We start from the raw sequence: 10,111 nt of genomic DNA on the forward strand, positions 1-10,111 counted from the left end.
CACAAACATGAACATGAGTCTGTGAGCAGATGTGCACGCATGAACACATCAACATTGAAACAGATCAGCAGCAACATGAAACAGATCAGCAGCAACATGATATGGTTTGTGTGTCTGTGTGATCTTCTATCGAAAAAGAACTGCTGAGAAAGCCTTTCAAGATCTAAAGGATGCACTGATATCACCACTGGTGCTAGCCATGTATGATCCCAACAGATAATTCAAGGTCTCAGCTGACGCATCATCATACGGGCTAGGAGGGGTGCTTCTCCAAAAATGGGACGAGGTGTGGAGGCCTATAGCCTACATGTCATGTTCTCACACCAACCAAGCAGAGATACGTACAAGTGGAAAAGGAGGCATTGGGACTGACCTGGGCCTGTGAGAAGTTCCGCAACTTCCTGATTGGAAAACATTTTCATCTGGAGACTGATCACAAAATGGAATCTATCAGATAGATATGATTTAAACCATTTTAGAGCTGGTTATGTAATCCCAATATCATATTCAAGCCTCTGTAGTAAAATATTGTGATCAACTGTATCAAATGCAGCACTGAGGTCTAACAGGACCAGTATAGACACAAGTCCATTGTCTGAGGCCATGAGAATATCATTAGTGACTTTTACTAGTGCTTACTAGTGCTTAGTGGATTCCTAATCCATAGGGTTCCAAATAATGTTGGACCACCATTTGCAGCTAGAACAGCTTCAACTCTTCTGTGAAGGCTGTCCACAAGGTTTAGGAATGTGTTTATGGGGATTTTTGACCATTCTTCCAGAAGCGCATTTGTGAGGTCACATACTGATGTTGGACATGAAGGCCTGGCTCTCAGTCTCTGCTCTAATTCATCCCAAAGGTGTTCTATCGGGTTGAGGTCAGGACTCTGTGCAGTCCAGTCAAGTTCATCCACACCAGACTCTGCCAGCCATGTCTTTATGGACCTTGCTATATGCACTGGTGCACAGTCATGTTGGAAGTGGAAGGGGCCAGCTCCAAACTGTTCCCACAAAGTTGGGAGCATGGAATTGTCCAAAATGTTTTGGTATGCTGAAGCAGTCAGAGTTCCTTTCACTGGAACTAAGGAGCCAAGCAAAGCTCTTGAAAAACAATCTCACACCATAATCCCACCTCCACCAAACTTTACACTTGGCACAATGCAGTCAGGCAAGTGCCGTTCTCCTGGCAACTGCCAAACCCAAACTTGTCCATCAGATTGCCAGATGGAGAAACGCAATTCGTCACTCCAGAGAACGCGCCTCCACTGCTCTAGAGTCCAGTGGTGGTGTGCTTTACACCACTGTATCTGACGCTTTGCATTGCACTTGGTGATGTATGGCTTGGATGCAGCTGCTCGACCATGGAAACCCATTCAATGAAGTTCTCTGCATGCTGTTCTTGAGCTAATCTGAAGGCCACATGAAGTTTGGAGGTCTGTAGTGATTGACTCTGCAGAAAGTTGGTGACCTCTTTGCACTATGCACTTAAGCATACGCTGACCACGCTGCGTCAGTTTACATGGCCTACCACTTCGTGGCTGAGTAGCTGTCATTCCAAAACACTTCCATTTTCTTATAATACAACTGCCAGTTGATTGTGGAATATTTAGGAACTAGGAAATTTCACGACTGGATTTGTTGCATAGGTGGCATCATATCAGTTCCATGCTGGAATTCACTGAGCTCCCAAGAGCGACCAATTCTTTCACAAATGTTTGTAAAATTAGTTTTCATGCCTAGGTGCTTCATTTTATATACCTGTGGCCATGGAAGTGATTGGAACATCTGATTCCGTTAATTTGGATGGGTGAGCAAAGACTTTTGGCAAGGTAATGTATATCGCACATTCCTAGTGCGAGTGTAGTCTGGCTCTTTTTCCAAAGGGAATGCATACCCATTGATATAGCCCCCAGGGTGTGATAAAGGCAGTCAACGGGTGACTTTTTTTGTATCCAAGAAGCCCTGATGGTATGCCTTACCCTAGTCTGATACTGAAAACCAAGAGCTCCCACCCAGCACAGCCAACATGTATTGGATTCTTGGTATTGGGTGGCAGTCTGGGACAGACTTGCGGTTGAACTCTCTAAAGTCACGACAAAGGCAAAGAGTGCCATCTTTCTTGCAGACACACACTACAGGCAATGAGTACAGGGACCATGATGGCGTAATCCAACCTTTGTTAAGCAGATCTTGTAAGTACTCTTTCACTTCTTTATGTAGGTCTTTTGTTCAGGACTTGTATCACGGAGCATTATGTGCATCCTCAGATATGGTATGCAGCCCACGTCATCAGGGTCATATACAAATGCCTCACATTCCTCCCACATCTTCTTCGCCACTGCTTGTTAGTTTTGTGTCAGGTGTTGGAGATCCACTGGTGGATCCCATGACTTTGGTCTCTGTTTGTCTTCTTGTTGTTCAGTATTACTGGGCTTTTGCAATTTTATCACTGTGCTGTTCTTGTTCCCTTGAATCAGTTTGTTTACTCGTGTTTGAATTTCTGCTGCATATACATTCTTTATTGGTACCAGATGCACAATCACTTTCCAACTCTTTAGGTAAATGGTGTGGTTTTTGGTGTTAGTCAATGGAATGGGCACGTATGGCATTTTTCTGTCTGGAATTTGCACCAGTACATCATTGAACCTCACACCATCTGGTTGTGGGTCATCTAGAACCGATGAAAGGAGCATGTCCTGGCCCCAAACATGTGGACCAACATGTGCCCGTACATGGACTGTGGTGACGGTTAGCTGGCAAGGACACTCTTTTACTTCCTGTACGCATCACACCTGCCTCTGAGTCTTTGTTGCTGTCCTGTACCAACTTGACAAAATTGTGAGCAGTTCGTACAGTTATTTTGAATGCTTTACTCACCCAGTGTGCCAGCTGTTCACTGCCACCTCTAGTCTTTACTTCTTCCTGGATGACCATGGCTTCATTAACATTGTAACCAATGATGGGGTCACCGGCCATGGCTGGGTCACTGGATACTAATATTGGCACTTGTAGTTCACTTGTTGGGGACCAATCACTGTCTAGTAGTCTGAAACTGACATCCAGCCAATGTAGAGGATCGGCATGTCATTGGCAACTAACACTGTAAGTTCCTCATTGCCAAACAGTTCTGAGACAGGTCTTACAGGTGGTTTTGCCTCCAATTTTCATTTACTAGGCTGGACTGTGCCCGAGTCCCACAATACTTTGACTGGCTGATTGTCCATAAAACAGTTCATCGTACATCTGTTCCCCACCAGGCTTACTAGCCATGACTTGCGTTGATGGGGTAGGTAGTGAACTTCGGTCGCAGCTAATAGGGCGCTCGCTGCTGTTTCATTAAGGGGTGGTGGGCTTGTCGATTTGTTTCAGAACCCTTGGCTTTGGAGTACTGCTGGTCCCATCTCAGTAGTCCCTCCCCGTTTCCCGTCAACAGTCTCTGTGCTCAGCAGCACCGGGAGTAGTGGTCCTCCTGCCCATATTTGAAACAATGCATACAGTTTTCTCCTTTCCCTTCTTTTCTACACTTTTTACAGCCTTTTCCACTCTGTTTTGGTGTCCTGGGGCAGGGACGGGTTTCCACAACAGTCATAAACATTTGTTTCATTTCTTTACATAGTTCTTCTAACATCTGCTGTGTCTCTGACTTAGTCTCTTTACCTTTAACTGTCTTCATGGCCGCTGCAGTGGTGGATTCTCTGGGCTTGGAGTGGCTTTGAACAGATGGTAGGGCTGACTGGTATTTAGTTTGGAGCTCTTGTACCTTGGGGGTCCTGACTGCAGTGGTCCTTTTGCATTTCTCAAATTTTTCATTATCTAACTTTGAAGATTTGTTGACTTCCTCGATCAGTTCTTCATCTGTTGTGGTCATGTCATTGAGGAAGGGCCGTAACTGGGAACTGATAGGTTCAGAGAACAGACCAGTTTCAATGGAGCAGAGAAACTTGCGATGGATTGTGACTCTACTGTACAGTTCATCGGTCTCCTCATTCGTTGCTGCCCATAAATGTTTCTGTTTCTTTGTTTGTTTGTTTGTTTGTTTGTTTGTTTTTTTGGGGGGGTCTGTTTTCTTTTAAAAAGTGTTGTTTGATGAAAGCGAGGTGATAAAAGAGTTTGGAATTTTTTACATTCTTCTTTTCATCTTTAAACCAGCCATGTGCATTGAACGCTTTTTGAATTCATGTGCCGATGTCCCCCCATCTCTGAGGGGTTTGAATAGTGTATGTTTGTAGTTCTTGGGGTGAGTGTTTTTCTGGACTGGAATTGAACAGATAATTTAATTAAACCTTAATGGTTTTGGTGCAAGATATTAAAGTGGGTAGGTGTTACACTGTGGAGAAGAATAGAGTTGTTTTTTTTATTTTTTCTTGTTCAAGACAGCACAGAATGATGGATCCTGGTGAGTGGGGGGAGCATTTTTATCCACCTTACACCTAGATGCAGACAGAGGGTATTTCTCCCTCTTTGTTCCATGGCTGGGGACAAAAACTGTATGTGATTTTTTATTTTTATGCTTCAAACTGCATTAAATTGGTCCTTTGAAAAGCTACTGGAGACATCTGTGATTCTTGGAGTTTTGATACACCCAGTCATCCATAACTCCGTCCATCCATTTTATTTATCTATTTTTCCATACAGGGTCACGGGGTGCTGGAGTCTTTCCTCCCAACAGTCTTTGAACTTAACAGCCCGTATAAGATAAGTTCAGCAACTTTTTTTAAATAAGCTCTATTTTTCAGACAGCCCTGATCCATAGATCCATTTCAGCTGTGGTTCCATCCTCAGACTGGCACAGCTGTGATCCCAGTCCTATAGAAGAATAAGGAGTCAGTTCATGGAGGAGCTGAAGTCATCAGCCAGGCATTCGTTCAAACAATGGATCACTGTGACCCACTAACACAAGATTGGTTTTAGACAAGGGGCCGGAGAGAAGCAGAACTGGAACTGGCAGATACAGTCGGACTTTGTCTTTTATTATAAGGCCTCGCATCCCTATAGGGTGGGACAGTTTTAATATTATTGGAGTGTCTCTATGGGTCAATCATATTCATAATATTCCCATAAGCCATGAAAATACAGCTGCAGATAAATTTATTGGTTGATTGTAGATGAAAGAATTCAATATAAATGTTTACACACACAGTTAAACCAGTCCCTAGCGCAAGCCATTGGAGCTCCCTACCAGTCCAGAGTCCAGGTAAACAATGAAGGTTGTTCAAGAATGGCATCTGGCTTAAAACAGTTTTACTAAAACAAATATGTGAGTCTGTCCAAACAACACTAAAACTGATCACTCGAGGCGCAGGTTTATAACGACCACCACTGTTGACCAACAAGGTGCAGGTGGAAACTGTGCAAAGACCACGAGGAGGGTTGAGAGGACGTAAGGGTAGTTGGAGTGAGAACAGAGGATGCAGAGGACAGAGAGAGGTTGAGGAGGATGGCTGTTGTGGAGAACAGCTGAAAGAAGAATTAGACATTAAATAAGACTTCCTGTGTTTGGTTGGTTACAGTCTCAAAATTATTTTGATTTGTTAAGTGCCTGAATAATGGGTGAGAAAATATTTTAGAGATCCTTTTGCACAAGTGAAAAATTACATACATTCTATAATATTTGGTAGCGTTGCCTTCAAACTGTCTGATTTGAGCCAGAGGTTTTGGTTTTCTTCCACAAACTTCTCTCAACATAGTTTTGTCCCATTCCTCCTGACAGAACCGGTGGAGCTGAGTCAGGTTTATAGACCACCTTGTTGACACCTTTCATCTCCACCCACAGCTCTGTGGGACTGAGATCAGAGCTGTGTGATGGCTGCTCCAAAACATTGACTCTTGTTCTGTAGCCTCTTTGTAAATGATGTGGCCGTCTGCTAAGGGGAATTGTCCGTTTTGAAGACCCATTTGTGCCCAAGCTTCAATTTCTCGGACGATGTCTTGGGATGTTGCTTTGGTATTTCCACACAATATTCTTTCCTCACTTTTTAAAGTGTATGTAAACATTTGGTTTCAAGTTTTTCTTTAAAATCGAGAGCATTAGAGGCACCTTTGTGATGGCTAATGTTGATTAGTTTAGGTAGCCCTAAGATTTTTTTCCCACAGACAAACAAATATAACTAAAAAGTTCATTACAAAGTTTTTGGCAAAATCTTACACAGCACAGAGAATATGTGTTGGGGTTTACTCTCAACTTTACTATACCAAATATTCTATCAATGTCTGTATACCAGGCTGAGTTGAATTTGAGCTGGCCGTGGCAGCCATCTTGGACTGGGCTCCAAAGGTTAATAAGTTGTAGATGCATATCCAGTGATTAGAGTCTGCATTACCACTAATGCCCAACTATGCCTTTTGGCTGTGGACAATAAAAATGTATTAAAATGTGGCACTGTACACGAAGGGATTGCCTCTGATGATTGTGACAAACTCAGACTGAAATCTCTGTTGTCTTCTGTCCTCACAGACCCAACCCCGCCGTCCTCCACACTCCCACTGTCTTTAACTGAAACATTAGTCGAATCCACAAGCCTTTAACATAAGAAGAAACAAAGTTGTCTGTGTGTCTGTTTCAAAAGAACAAGAGAATGGCACAAATAAAGCACTGACAGTGTAACATGCACACGCACACATGCACGCACATAGCAGCAGAGTAATGTTCAGTTCTGTGGGATCCTGAGGTCCTTTTCACACATGACAGTTATGTCCATTTGCCCTTTACGGTAACGACTCTGAGTTCGATCAAACTGAAGGTGTGTTTCTGACGGCCGAACAGCAAGTTTAAACCCTTTGACTCTTTGTCCACATGTGAGGACAGGCTGACAGTATGTGCATGCATTCATGGTGCAAGTCGATGGACTGTGGGGGATGTGTTCATAAAGTGAAGAAATGTTACTCTGTTTGTCTACATGAATTTCATATGAAGGACGGTGATGTAACTGTCGGTTCATTGTGCTTTCTATCCGCTTGTTTCATGTTGAAACATTCTTTGTCTGTGGCTCTGAGTCCTGAGTTATTTACTTTAGAACCAAATGATTCAAGAACTGACAGATGAAAAAATCTGAACAAATGAAGTTTTACATGGTTCTGAGAGTTTGGCAATCTGGATCTCTCTCTCTCTCTCCCTCCCTCTCTCTCTCTGTCTGTTGCAGCAACAAAACTTGAGCTTCCTAATTATCACTAAGGCATCCATCATTTTGTTCTGGAGTCCGTTTGAGCTTGAGCAAGGAGATAAATGTAAATGGACTGTACTTATATAGCGCCTTTTTATCCTATCAAGATACTCAAAGTGCTTTACATTACAATCTATGCCTCATTTACCCATTCATACAGCTCTATACTAGATCTCTACAAAGAATAATCTGTGCTTTATCACATTTATATACCAACGGTACACACGTCAGAGGCAATGAGGTGTTCAGTGTCTTGCCCAGGGATGCTTTGGCATGTGACTGCTGGTGGAATCAAACCCCCAACTCTTGTATTAGAGGACGACTGCTCTAACCACTCAGCCACAGCCACCCCATTTTTTGAGAGGTTCATTTGTCTTTCCACAGCCACCTCTTCTAGCTCTTCTGGGAGGATTCCAAGGTGTTCCCTGACCAGGAAGCATCCTTACCAGAGTTCATGGCTAAAGGTGAGGGTAGGAATGTAGACTGACTGGTAAACAGAGTTTATCCTTACAGCTCAGCGCCCTCTTCACCACAACAGACCGGCACAGAGTCCACAATACACAATATAAGCTATATATATATTTTTAAGGAATGATTGATTTCTATATGGTTCTATTACACACAATTTCATTATAAAGCTGTGATCTTTCTTTTAAACAAAAAGATATATGTAACTGGGTGGTTTACTAGTTTCAAAATAGCATTCATGTGGAAGTGATTGTAAATTCCCACCCGTGTTGGGTCCATGAACGCACCTAAGCCCCGGGCTGTTTCCCCACGAGAAAAGTGGAATGAAGAGGAGCCGCTTCCTCTGCAGAAAGGTAAAATTTAAACTCTGATTTAGGTTGTTTTCACACCAGATAGTCCGGTAGACTCGGTTCGGTTGGGGACCAATATTCATGACCTTCTGTTACATTTGAGCTGGTGCGTTTGCATTCACACTGCACTGTGCAGTCGAGCCAACCTGTTGAACCAACCTGTTCCCCCGCTCACCTGTGGGGGCGCTGCACCAAGAACTACTGAAAGAAACGACACAAAAACCTCTCAAAACACTTCTTCTTCTGGAAATAAAAACAAAAAACGGAGTGGCGTCAAATGTTAGCAGTTTTAGGAGTTATATTTTGTCATTTTTCAACAATGGACTCAGCACGAGTGGAAGATGAGGCAGAAGACCGTGGAGAACGTTGTTTTTCACACAAGGCAGCTGACGGCTCCATATGAGGTCAGAGAAATGCACGTTCTATTTCATATAGGCTTCGCCCTTTAAGGCTATTGCTAGCGGGTTTATCCCTTTGCGTGCACCGCAGCACTGAAAACTTTAGTCCGCGCTCACCGGCTGTGTGGGCCCCAACCCCGGTCCGTATAAATTACGGTGAGACCGAGCAATCGGCTCCCATTTTATCGTCAGCCAGCTAGCTAGCACTGTGAGAAGAACGAAGAAGGAAAAGAGGTCCAGCTTTGACCGGCACAACTTTTGCGAAGGATGCCTGGGTCTCCACCACGCCGTCCCTGTGAACTCTTCTCCCCCCGTTTGTATAACGTTTGTGGGGGTCCATGTTGCAGTTTGGGCCGCATCAACGGAAATGCAAATCAAGACACACCTACTAGGTGTAGAATAATAGGTGCCTGCCATGCACTGCCTCCATGCAATGCAATGGTAGTCCCCAACTAATAATAGATTAACTGAGCTTGTTCCAGTCAGTTGTCCACAACATACGTGTGAAACCAGGCCAAAACATGTCATCTACACCAGATATAGAAGATTTTAAATCACTAGTCGAACCTCGTCTGGGAGGAGCCCACAGATTTGGAACGAGCTTAACAAGAGTTGAAGAGTTGAAATTCATCTCCACCTTCAAAAAACAAAGACCAAACTTCTTTGTTTGATCACTTGTAGGACCTGTAACTGATCAGAGGTAACATAATCTATTACAAATAATCTGTACTGTATGTGGAATTTTTATGAGGAATGTATGATGTATTTAAGCTTTAAATAGCTTTTCAGAGACCTGATTCATGCACTGTTATCTTGTAGCAGTGTGTTGTGTTTTATGACTGTGTGTGTGTGAATAAACTGAATAAACTAAAACTTGATCTTAATCTGTTTAATGAGGATCATGAGGTCAGGTTTAAGATTCCTCAGGTAGCTATGGCAGCCATTAAAACAACTCCCAAACGTTATCAGTTTTAGACATGCATCAACTGATTACTTCCTGTTTCCTAAACTCTATGCAGCGGTTCATGGACTATTTTGCTAACAGATGACAGACTTCATCCATCCAGTATCTTTTACTCACTTCTTCATTTTTGGGTTGCGGGGGTTGCTGGTGCCCATATCCAGCCATCACTGTACGAGAGGTGGGGAACATCCTGGTCCATCACAGGGACACATAGAGACAAACAACCACTCTCTCTCTCTCTCACCGAGGGACAGTTTAGTTACCAATCAGACTAACATGCATGTTTTTGGTCTGTGGGAGGAAACTGGAGACCTGTCCAGGTGTCCCCCAAATCTCATCGTGACTGCTGGACATGGGCACCAGTGACCCCTGTGACCCGGAAAAGAAGTGGGGAAAGATGATGGATGGATATTAATTCAAGACCTGGTGTTCATTGGGTCAAGCATTCTGGTAAAACATGACCTAGCATCTGGCCATGCATCTCCCTGAGCATGACAAATATTTTCCACCAAGTCGTAAATGCTATCAAAGGCTCCCCAGCATAAAGGAGGTGGCCTTGGTACTGAACAGTTATCTTTGTTGCCAGTTTGTTGTGGTGAAATGCCACAGATTAAAGAAGGGAACTTTATTCCAGCAGCTGCCAATTCCTCTACAGAACACGATTCTCGAAGTGTTCCTCTCACTTTTAAGTCTGTTGGGTCCTGGCCTGTCACAGCGTCACCCTCTGGTGACAAGAAGTGTCACCAGCAACATAACAGAACACAATGCATTT

The 10,111-nt window shown here is 43.5% G+C and overlaps 1 protein-coding gene across 1 annotated transcript in view; it reads left to right on the forward strand.

Annotated features, from left to right (window-relative positions):
* The window catches only part of c7h1orf50 (chromosome 7 C1orf50 homolog), a 388,096-nt gene that overhangs the window by 329,313 nt on the left and 48,672 nt on the right, over positions 1-10,111 (forward strand). The window lies entirely within an intron of this gene.

Source organism: Nematolebias whitei, chromosome 7 (genome assembly GCF_014905685.2).
Source record: "Nematolebias whitei isolate Nwh7 chromosome 7, NemWhi1, whole genome shotgun sequence".
Classification (NCBI taxonomy): Eukaryota; Metazoa; Chordata; class Actinopteri; order Cyprinodontiformes; family Rivulidae; genus Nematolebias; species Nematolebias whitei.